Genomic DNA, 11809 nt, shown 5'->3' on the forward strand with positions numbered 1-11809 from the left:
AGCAGATGGATGTCAGCGGAAATATTGACAGCAATTAAAGAAAAAGAGTTACTGTGGACGCAAGTAAGGCGTGTGCCTTCTTGCGACGAGTTGCGACTCAGGTTTAAGGTATGCAGAAACAGAGTCAATGCGATGGTTAGGGTTGCCAAGCGGATACACTGCGGAAAAAAATTTTTCGATGCACGTTCTGACAGCAGACGGACGTGAAGGCTTGTCAACGGCTTAAGAGGTGAGAACTCTGCCATGTGCAAGGACAGATCTATTCTGGGGCATTTTTCGAGTGATGGTGAAATGGCTATGCAAGAATTTAACAGTTATTTTTCTCGTGTAGTAGGTGTATCCAGGCCACACCCGAACACATGTTCCTTAAAGCACTATTTGGCAGACTCTGCCTATACCTGCCTCTTATTTCCGAACATGACTTTGTGGGAATCTGGCTTTCCGCCGTCGCCTTTGCGCGGCTGTGCCGGCCTACCGCGTCGTTTCTCCTCTTTCCCTTGCTCCCGCCTCAGGCGGTGGAGAGGCGGCTAGGTGACTAATCACTGTCATTTGGCCTCAGCTCCGCCCCGGCTCCCCAATGGCCTTTGCCATTGGCGCCTTTTGGCGGGAATTCCGGGACCCGCTTTGGTGGCCGCGCACTGCGCGACCGTCCGAGCGGGGCCCAGAGAGAGAGAGAGATCCCTCCGAGACAGCGTAAGGTGCGTACGCTACTGTTTGTCCGTGCCGGCTTTGCCGCTCGGACCAGTGCTTACTCGAGCTCGCCCGCACGTGTCCTCTGACCTGCAGCGGCTCGAGCCTGTCCAGCGGGGTCCAGCGACCTCTGACAGGCGTACCTTGCGTTGATTGCCCACTCTCTCTCGCAACCGGCCCAACGGTCGACACGAGAGAGAGATCACAGCACTGCCGCGGGGATATTCTCCTGCAGCGGCGTGCTAGCGGTGCGCATTACTCGAGTCGCTTCGTGCGCGCAGCGGAGCCTTGCTCCTCGCGCGCCCCCGGGACGGGGTGACGATTGTGTGTGTGTGTACTGCTGAAGGACGACGTGAATAAACGTCTCCTTTGTGAGATTGGAGGCCTATTTCTTTGCGGTGAATCGCTCTCCTCCCAGCGGAGGTTGAGTGCACTGCATCGGTGTCCCAGTGTGTGTGGTGACGGCTGATCGGGGCCCCTGGCTCGCGCGAAGCTCGAACCCGCGGTGGGTGGTGGCCTGTGTCCACTTAGAAACCCACAACTGGCGCCCAACGTGCTAAGTCATTGGCGCTTACGCCTTTGATGGCACATTAGCCGAGCAGGTCGCCTTGACGATCACGCTTGCGCACCGTGTCTACCACCCCCAGCGCAGCACTCGGCAGCTACATGTCGGCTCCCTACGGAGTTGTAGCGTCGTTTGATCCGCTGGCTGCTGTTCCTTCGAATAGCTAGACACCGTGGTTGGCCGCGGCCCCCATTGGGGTTTACGGCGACACAACCCAAAATGTCGACCACGCGGCTCCCATTGGAGCTGTATCGGAAGCACCCTGCGGTGCGCCCGCTGGTCGCATGCCTCAGCTGTGCACGCTTTCCGCCCAGTGCGAAAGCAGTTCGTGTCACGCTGCCGCAACCGGCAGTTTCGAACAGCAGCAGCCGTGCCCCGCGAGCAGTCAATTCTGCTCCGGAAACGGCGAGGCGCTGGCCCGGTTCCCTGCGGAAACCGCGCCGCTCATCGAACTAGGAGCCTTGCCTCCCTCGTTCGTGCAACCCGCCCAAGCCTCCACTGAGGCAGGGGCGCAGTCGCTGAGGCCGGGGCTCCATTGAGCCAGATGCGGAGAAACTTCGAGCCATACTCGAATTCCCCGCACCCAAGGACGTACGCGGCCTGCGCCGTGGTGTGGGAATGGCCAACTATTATCGTCCTGTGCCCGCGTGCAGGCACCCTTGACCGAGCTCTTGGGAAAGACTGCCGCGTGGCGATGGGAGCCCGAGCAAGAGCGATCCTTTCGCCTCCTGTCTAGTGCCATTGCCGAGACAGCGCAGCTCAGGCTACCCGACCTGACCAGACAGTTCGTAGTCCAGACTGACGCGAGCGATCTGGGTTTAGGAGCAGTTCTCCTACAGGAATTCGATGGCGTGCTGCAACCGCTGGCCTTTGCCAGCCGCTCCTTGCTGCCCTCGGAGAGGAATTATTCCGTGACCGAGAAGGAGTGCCTCGCCATCGTGTTTGCACTGCGCAAATTTGACGTCTACCTTGATGGAACGCAATTCGTGGTGCAGACAGACCACAGTGCGCTCAGTTGGCTGATGCGGCTCCGCGAGCCTGCGGGTCGGCTGGCGCGCTGGGCTCTCCTGATACAGCATTACGACTTTTCGGTGCAGTATCGAAAAGGGAGCACAAACGTGGTAGCTGACGCGCTATCCCGTGCCCCACTCGCCAGCGGCGCCTTGACGCCTGTAGGCGGAGGGGGCGAAACAGCGGACGAGCCGCCGGGCGGCAAAGAGGGGGAGCCCGCAAACGGGTTAACCCATTCCGCTAACCAGGCAAGCAGCGCTTCGCAAGGCGGACGAGAGGCAAAGCTCTTCGTGAGCGCCTCGGAGTTGCCGACGCGAACGGAAGTTTTGGCTGCAAACCTGAGTGGGGACGAGACCAGGCTCCCCTCTGGGATGACTGGAATCGTTTTCAGCCCTAAAGAGCTATTGAAAGCCCAGCAAAATGACCCGTTTTGTCGCGAGGTGAGCGACGGTCTCAGGGAGACGGAGCGCCGTGACGCTACTTGTATTGTAGCGGGCGCAGGGGGGCAGAAGCCAGCGTGTGTCGCGGCGAACCCCGGGGATTCATATTTGCTGGACCATGACGGGCTCGTGCTGAAATACATAGCCACCGATGACGAGTCCATCGACCCGTTCTAGGTGGTTATCCCAAAAAGTCTAAGAGGCGCACTTTTGCGATTCTCTAATGACGAGCCACTGGCCAGTCATCTGAGTGGCTCCAAAGTTTTTGCAAAACTCAGTCAATCGGTGACGTGGCCCGGCATGAAGCGTGACATTTTCCGCTATTGCCGTTCCTGCCATGTCTGTCAAGAGGTGAAGTCACGGGGCGGCAAGCCGCCTGGAATGATGAAACCGATTGGCAGTGTGCGTCCGTGGCAGATGGCCACCTGCGATTTGATGGGGCCTTTCCCCAGGAGCAAGCAGGGGTTCATAGACCTGAAGGCCTACGCGTCACGGTCTGCTTGCGCCGGTACCCATTGGTATCAAAGGCAAGCGCAAAGGCACAACTGGTGCTGCGGAACGCAAGCGTACGGAGCACCGGTACAATCTGAGGCGACGGTCACCGGTGTGATTGATGCCGGATGGCGGACTTTTCCGCAACCGAAGGCACGCAGCCTCAGCTAGCTGGCGAGCTTTCTCGTCAGGCCCTACCCAGGTGAAGCACGGTGTGTTATTTTTTGTTTTGTTTTTGGCAGCATGCTCAGTTCCAGCCTTGTGTGTTTATCAGTTTATTTATTTGTTTGCTTGCGTCAGTTTCTAGCCACTTTCGTTTCCCGCTTCTTCGTCTGTTTTCGTTCTAACGTACCAGACTTGTACATAGGCAAACTTCAGCCAGCTCGTGCTTGCTCTTATCTTCAAGAAGAAAAAGATTAGGTGTCGTTTGTACAGCGCGCCTTTTCTCATTTCCGGCCCGACTGTGGGTGGTTGGCTCGTTAAGGAGCCGTGTGTCGCGGTGCGCTAGTTTTGTGCGGCCCGTATGGAGGGGAAGTTGGCGGGGCGTTTGGGGCGATGGGGGGCGGAAAGTGCACCCTTTGACCCTCGCCGCGGCGCCTCTGGACGCTTCTGATGGGGGGGTCGTTGTCGCCGACCAGCGTCCGCGCACGTGCCGGTGTATGCGTGTTTGTGGCTGTGGCTGTGTGCGCGCGTAACCATGAGCCAAGGCGACGCCTGTGAGTTGTGCCGTTGTGTCCTTCTGCGTGAGCGCGAGGATGAGAAGGACCCCTCGCTGTGGACAAGGTTACACATCTGGACGCCGCCGAACGTCCTCGCCCGTTTCAGCCGGCGTGAAGGGGGTGCACTAACTCTCTTGTGCCGAACGTGATGTCGTGTCCAAGGGCGCGAGGTCAGTGCTCTGCCGCGGCCCCGTCGTCATCAACGCACCCTACATCAACGGAAAGAAGACCGCCATCAGTCGTCGGCCCTCCCAACCCGTTCAACTTGAAGTCTGCGAGCGGTGAGTCGCCGACAGGCCCACTGGGCCGCGCCATCGAACTTTGAGGCTGGCATCCACCTGTAACACAGCTGTACAGTTGTATTCACATCTTCTTGTGTACCGTGTATATAATCTGCAAGCTGTTTTTGATTTACTGAAGCGTATGCCAGTGTTTGTTTGTTTGCCTTGTTTTTCCCTTTGTTTTTTTTCTTACGTTGTTGTGGCTGGAACTGAAGTGTATCTAGTTTTTTTTTGTGTATTCATTTCTTTGTTTTGGAACTGAAGTGTAGCTTATTTTTTTGTGTATTGATTTCTTTATTTTGGCCGCGTGCTTTGCCGATGGGTAGGAGGGCATTTAAGGAGAGGGGGATGTGGGAATCTGGCTTTCCGCCGTCGCCTTTGCGCGGCTGTGCCGGCCTACCGCGTCGTTTCTCCTCTTTCCCTTGCTCCCGCCTCAGGCGGTGGAGAGGCGGCTAGGTGACTAATCACTGTCATTTGGCCTCAGCTCCGCCCCGGCTCCCCAATGGCCTTTGCCATTGGCGCCTTTTGGCGGGAATTCCGGGACCCGCTTTGGTGGCCGCGCACTGCGCGACCGTCCGAGCGGGGCCCAGAGAGAGAGAGAGATCCCTCCGAGACAGCGTAAGGTGTGTACGTTACTGTTTGTCCCTGCCGGCCTTTGCCGCTAGGACCAGTGCTTACTCGAGCTCGCCCGCACGTGTCCTCTGACCTGCAGCGGCTCGAGCCTGTCCAGCGGGGTCCAGCGACCTCTGACAGGCGTACCTTGCGTTGATTGCCCACTCTCTCTCGCAACCGGCCCAACGGTCGACACGAGAGAGAGATCACAGCACTGCCGCGGGGACATTCTCCTGCAGCGGCGTGTTAGCGGCGCGCATTACTCTGGTCGCTTCGTGCGCGCAGCGGAGCCTTGCTCCTCGCGCGCCCCCGGGACGGGGTGACTATTGAGTGTTTGTGTACCTGCTGAAGGACGACGTGAATAAACGTCTCCTTTGTGAACTTGGAGGCCTATTTCTTTGCGGCGAATCACTCTCCTCCCAGCGGAGGTTGAGTACGCTGCAACGGTGTCCCAGTGTGTGTGTGGTGACGGCTGATCGGGGCCCTTGGCTCGCGCGAAGCTCGAACCCGCGGTGGGTGGTGGCCTGTGTCCACGTAGAAACCCACAACTTTCAATGTCTGCTTACCAGCCTAAAACCCAATAAATCTCTTGACATCGGTGGAATCTTAATTGCTGATTTATACAGGAATTTTCATGTCCTTAAATGCGTGTTACTGACAATACTGAATCATATTAATTCAACAGCCGAAATATCAGTCCTGATGAAAACCGCCGTTATTATACCATGTTTTAAAAATGGAGCACGCAGTGGGGTAGAAAATTATCGACCCATCTCAATTTTGCTAGCGATGTCCAAAATACTTGAAAAACACTTGCTTCAGAGTATGCAGGGTTTCTTGGATAAGCATGGTGCCATTTTAGCAGCCCAGTATACGGACTCAGGGCAGGGGCACCCAGGTTCTTCTTGAAGATTTCGCTAATATTCTGAATTTTGCTTTTGAGTCTATCCAGGTTGCATGTGCGTTGTTTCTAGACCTGAGTAAAGCAATTTGACAGTGTTTGTCATAGCCTGCTCTTAACTAAACTTCAAATGTTAGGATTTAGAGGCTCGTTTTTGCTAATGCTTACCAATTTCTTACAGAACAGACGGCAGCTAGTCTCGGTCGCCAATTTTCGCAGTAGTTGTACTGATATCAATACCCTCAAGGATCCATTCTGAGCTCTTTGCTATTTAATATCTTTGTTAATGATCTAGTTGACACAGTTCCCGGTCGTTTGTTTCAATATGCTGATGATACGGTTATCATTTTCTGCGCGGAGCAGTTTTCTTATGCTATCAATGATCTTCAAAGTACTTCAACAAAAAGTATGGACTGGTTCGCTCACAATCTTATCAGCAATCTTATCCAAAACAAATCTGATATGCTTCTGTAACCCTTTAAAGAAGTCGACGCTTGACCGCGGTCTTTACTTTTACATACATCTGATTGTGCCCCGTGCTCCTCCACACCACTGGTGTATGCTTCCCGCGTAAAATATCTTGGTTTGCTGTTTGATATTGACTTATCATGGAATTCTCACCTTCACCATGTCTGTCAGAAAATACGCGCTCTTACTTGCATGCTGCTCAATATTAGATACTACGTGCCTTTTTCTGTTAGAAAAGCAATAATACATGCTTTGGGTTATGACCATGAAAGGAATGACGAGACAAAGCAGGTGATAGATTATACCAAAATTTTCAACACAAAGTTAAATGTCAGATGAGAACAGACGAACGCAATAGTTTGTTTAGTCTTTAATTTGTACTCACAACAACAACACTTAACGGCAACACATTTAGTAACGAAGGAACATAGAATACACGAGTTCTTTTACCATAGCGAGTGAGACAGCGGAGGTCTGAGAGATCTCAACTTTATACTCACTTTCCCAAAAACGTTTGAGTACAACCGTTTCAAATAAGAGAGCGTTAAAGTTTTGGAGCCTTAAGGCCGGTTCACATGCAAGCGACTGAGCGCGTCGCTGCGAAAATTTCCAACTTGTTGAAACCTCGCCGCTCGTCGCAGCGACGACTCAAAACAGGTTTTCCCGTCGCGGCGGCAGGATTCGCTACCATATTCGCTTGCATGTGAAACAGGCTTTAGAAAACTAAAAACATCACATTCCTTTGGAAGCTGTAAATCGTAAGCACTGTTTTTTTTTTTAAGATTGAACGCAAGATGGAGTTAAGGAGTTTAGTGGATTCAGCGTTTGTTATAATTAACTGTGAAGTGTGATGTGTTCGACGTTTTATTGCTGTTCTATATTTTCTGTTGCTTTCTGTTATTCCTAGTTTGTAAGCGCCGCACGCGACTTCTCGCTACCTGCCAGGCGCTGGCATACAAGCCCAATGAGGCTTCGGCAGGCCTGAATCTGTAAAGTGTCTTTGCAGTGCAGAAAAAACTGATTGATTGATTGATTAATTGATTGATTGATTAATTAATTGATTGATTTAAACAAAGAGCATGACACTGCTATGAAGTGCAGCATGCTAGATTCGTTTATGAAATGCGTAGAGAAGATTGAATGCTTAAGTTAAAATGTCCTTTTTGTTCTGATCATTTCTATTCCTTTTATCTCGTGACAATGTGACAATCTGAATGTTATCTAGTCCTTTTTTTTCTATGGGACCGTATTTCGGAATTAAAATACTATTCGCAGTTTAAATCTTGTAGTTATCTCTCCGCGGGAACGGTGGAAAAAATGTCTCCAACGTATTAATTCGCACAAGCCAACAAAAAATGACGTCTAAAATGGAAGATATCTTCTCTTTTAAAACGTTTTCCCATACCATGATTTGATTCCAAATGCATTTGCTGTGAATAATGTTGGTCGCTTTCCGATATAGTGAAATTGTTGATTAGCTGCAATACATTCTACCATGCAATCATGCAAGGTGCCGTCATAATTATGCAAACAAGATAATTTTAATCACCTTAAAAACCATGCAGTTTGTTCATTTATTTCTCTCGATGTGTCAAACTGCACCAAGAATTTCTAGTAACTTTCTATTAACAGGAGTATATACAAGGAAATAACAGTCTACCAGCTTTGTATTAACAAAGGTGCATAGAATGTAAAAATTATTTTCTAGTAATTTTCTACTTGATGGAGTGCATACAGAGAAGTAACTTTCTACCAACTTTACATGAACATTTGTTGATAGAATGTAAAAGTTACTACAAGGTTGCTAGAGTTAATAGAATGTTAATACGAATTATAAAGAAAGTTGATAGCCATTTTTGTAAGCTGCAGCGGCGCCACATCATCACCTGAGGCGTCACTTCCAAATACGGCTGCGCTGATGACTGTTCCACGCAGGAGAGATATGTCATCAGTGACGCACTGTTGTATACAGACGGCAGGCATCAGATCGCGGGTGTCGCTGATAGCGGTATCACGTGGGGGGCCGAATACGCCCCTTTGGAAGAGACTCCAGTTACAGACCTGCGCTCAGGGCTTCTCACTGTTCACTTCTCCTCCGTTCTTCTCTTTTTCGTCCAGGTCGAACAAACAAACACAAGCAAAATCTCGTAGAGTTTCGGAAGCTGCACCTGCCACCAGAAGACGTCTCCTCACAGTAAATGCCAACTCAACAAGTCAGCTCAAAAAGCTATCAACTCAAAACTCAAAAAGCGTATTTTTAAAAATTGTGCAGTCTTAGGTGAAACACCATGTACGTATAGCCCCTGCCGTGACCATGCAGTGTAGAGGGATCACGAAAAAGGCTCGCCATGCACAAAAAAAAAAAATGATTGACCCCTATCTGTAAATGCGTTGTATGTGCGATAGCACTTCTCCGCCCCTATGAAGTCCTGTCCGGCTGTGAACAACTCTGTTAAGTTTTGGTGAACGTGTTAGAACAGAGCAACCCGCCAGCCGCCTTCGGTATCCCGATGCAGCGGGCAAAAACACTCGCTTATTGACAGGACTACTCTCTTCAAAAAAAAAAAAAAGAAAATTAGTAAGAAGGTAGTAAAAAGGTAGCAAGAGTGGCAGTCACTAACTCTGACTTCGTTTTACTGCCTTTTATCAGCTATTTACTACCATCTTCTAAGTATAGTTAGTAAAAGCAGCCCTTCTTTTTACTAACTAACCCTAAAATAAAGTCAAATAATATAACTGACACAGACTGTCGTGCCAATAAATTGGTTTTGTAATTAAACATTTCTGCAGGGGCATATGGTTGGGTAGACTAAGCTGTTTCTATAATCTCAACTTCATAATTAATGCTGGTATCGGTAAGAACCACTTGCCCGTAAATGAGAGTCTGATTTACGGAGTGTATAAGACTGAGAAAGATTTTTCCTAAGCTTTTCCTGTGTGCTTTTCCTGCATTCTGAACCTTTATGTGCCCACGGTAAGATTGCAGATGCCGATAAGCTAAAACATAAGTGTGTGATTTACGGCCAGCACGCTCTGATAGCTCTGTCTGGATTCGGGAATTAGTCAAATTGACTATGAAGCTTTTTTTTTTATTTTTCGAGTACGCATAAATTTGACAAGCCACGCCAGCACACCGTAAAGGTGGGTAAGCCCCTTCTAAACTTCCAGTCCCAGCATTCAAGACTTGTCAAGGACGGCATAGCCATGTCCGGTATGCCCACAGCCCTGAGGCAGTCGTGTCCTCACCGACTTGAGGAGGGTTTTTTGGGGCAAGTGGCCAGACTACAAGAAGCTGGATACCCTCAAAAGCATCTTGCCCGGCTTACAGAACGAATCTTGCTAAAACTGAAGCGCGAGGCTTCCCCCTCGGTTCAGGCACCAGCGGACCGGCCACGCCAGAAGGTTGCTTGTATGCCATACATACACGGGGTGTCTCATCGACTGCGGAAGATCGTAGCTAAGCATGACGTGCAGCTGGTGTTTTCAGCTGATCACAATGTCGGGAGAGTGTGCGCGGCAGTTCGAAACAGGCTAGACAAGACACTGCCTCGACAAGACTCGCGGAAGTGCACTGCCAGTCATGCCAGCGAGTTCACCGCCTGCGAAAAGGGGGTTGTGTAGTACAAGGTGCCTTCGGCCTGCGGGAAGGTTTATTACGGCCAGACGGGCAGATGCATTAATGTGCGGCTGCAGGAGCACAAGAACTCACTGGACTTTGACGCTTTGACTTTGAACTCGCCGGACCTTGACAACACTACGATTGTGTGCAAGCATGAAAACGTGTTGTGTAGGGAAATCGATGAGGCATACAGTATCGCCAAGGCTCAAAACACGTGCGTGGCCAAACCGTCTGTTGCTATCGGGAGAAAGAGGTAGCATATCTGGACAAGTGTTTTGCGCCTCGATAGCAGGGGCTGGCGGTGATTGTTGTGTTTAGTTTTCTTCTTTTGGTTTTTGACCGATTTTATCGCACCTTCTTCCTTTATAATTCTACGTGTTTTAGAATAAACTTCTAGTTCTTAGTCAGCGCTCGTATCGTCTGCTCTTTCTGTCCATGTTTTTCGCGCTAAAAATTTTGCAAGATGTATGTCAACCAACTCGCCCAATATGCAGTACTGTTAAGCTACTATCTTCCCGTTACTAACTGCGGGTAGCAGCCGTTACTAACTCAATGGGTTAGTAACTGTTACTAACCTTCCCGCTACTAGCTGCAGTTACTAACAGGGTAGTAACATATGTGATAACCAGTTACTACACCAATGAGTACTACTACCTTTTCTCTAAGAGTGTACTTGGCGCAGTAACACAGCAAAGTGACAAAGGAACAACTCCTTTCCTTTCCTGTCAAACTTTGGCTGCGAGGAATGCCATCAACCAAGCGCGGGCCTCTGATCGTTCAGAATGAGGTCTCGCGTTCACAGCGGCCCTAGTGGCTTGCGGCAGCAATTTCAGCGCGAAAGCGCTTCTGGCCGTACTCCTCGGGTGTCAGCGATGTGTGGTTATCTGGAGCCTCTGAGTAGCAAGAGTAACTGGCTCACTGAGTCAGCGGACACCTCAATCGCGCTGCGAGTAGGTGCTGGCGAAAGTAACTGAAGGAAATGGCGCAGTAACTGCCTCGCGTACCTCGGTGGACACTCGAACCGCGGCTTAAGGGAAGGGAGAAAGGTGGGAGTGAAAGAAGAGAGAAAGAGGTGCCGTAGTGGAGGTTGGTTGGCTGGTAACAACTTTATTTATAATCCTGCATTCTCTGAAATAATTTCGACCATACGGGGACCTTTAATGTGCACTGACATCGCATGCACACGGGCGCCTTTTTGCGTTTCGCCTCCATCGAAACGCGGCCGCCGTGGCCGGGTTCGAACCCGAGAACTTCGTCTCAGTAGCCGAGCCGGAAACACGCTCGAAGCAATCCACGCTATGAGGCTCACGCTGACAAAGAAGACTCTCGTGAGATGGCTAATGTTTATTTGAAATAGGATTTAGTTTTCTAGGCGTTGCGGTGCCCCTTTTGTCATCATAGTTTTTCCAACGGAAACATGTATTCATTTACTTGCCATTACAGTACAATATTTTACTTAGTTTCAGTTTTTTGGATTTGTCTCAGCTCGAAAAAAAGAACCCTTGTAATGCTAATGTTATTTGTTATTTATTGGAGGATAATCAAACAAGGATGGAACGGCCTGAAGGAAAGCGCATAACTTTATGGCCAGGCACGTTTTACACCGACATCTGTTGGCGGCTTGTTGCGTAGAGATCGCTCCATAACGGCGTCATCATCACGTGACCAGGTCACAGATTTGATCACGGGATTACCTGGTCACGTGCTGAAACATGCCACGGGTCATGTGACCCCGTTAGTTGTCAGTGGATCGCATTAAAACCTTGACACATAACCATGGCTCCCGTGAGCCCCCTAACGTCCGACGCTGAAGCTGGCATCATACATTACATACACGCCCCTCCAATTTGTTTTATTATTTACACTTCTTCATACTTTCTCATCGTGTATTCAAGGCGGTCAGCCTTCCGTGTATTCTTTTCCTTCCTCATATCAGCACACCACCTATAGCGTAACTGCTCTGAAACGAGTTCTCTCGCTTGATCGCGTGAACAGAGATTCGAAAGCTGGC

Source organism: Amblyomma mixtum, chromosome 6, assembly GCF_055824585.1.
Source record: "Amblyomma mixtum isolate Tamu chromosome 6, ASM5582458v1, whole genome shotgun sequence".
Lineage (NCBI taxonomy): Eukaryota > Metazoa > Arthropoda > Arachnida > Ixodida > Ixodidae > Amblyomma > Amblyomma mixtum.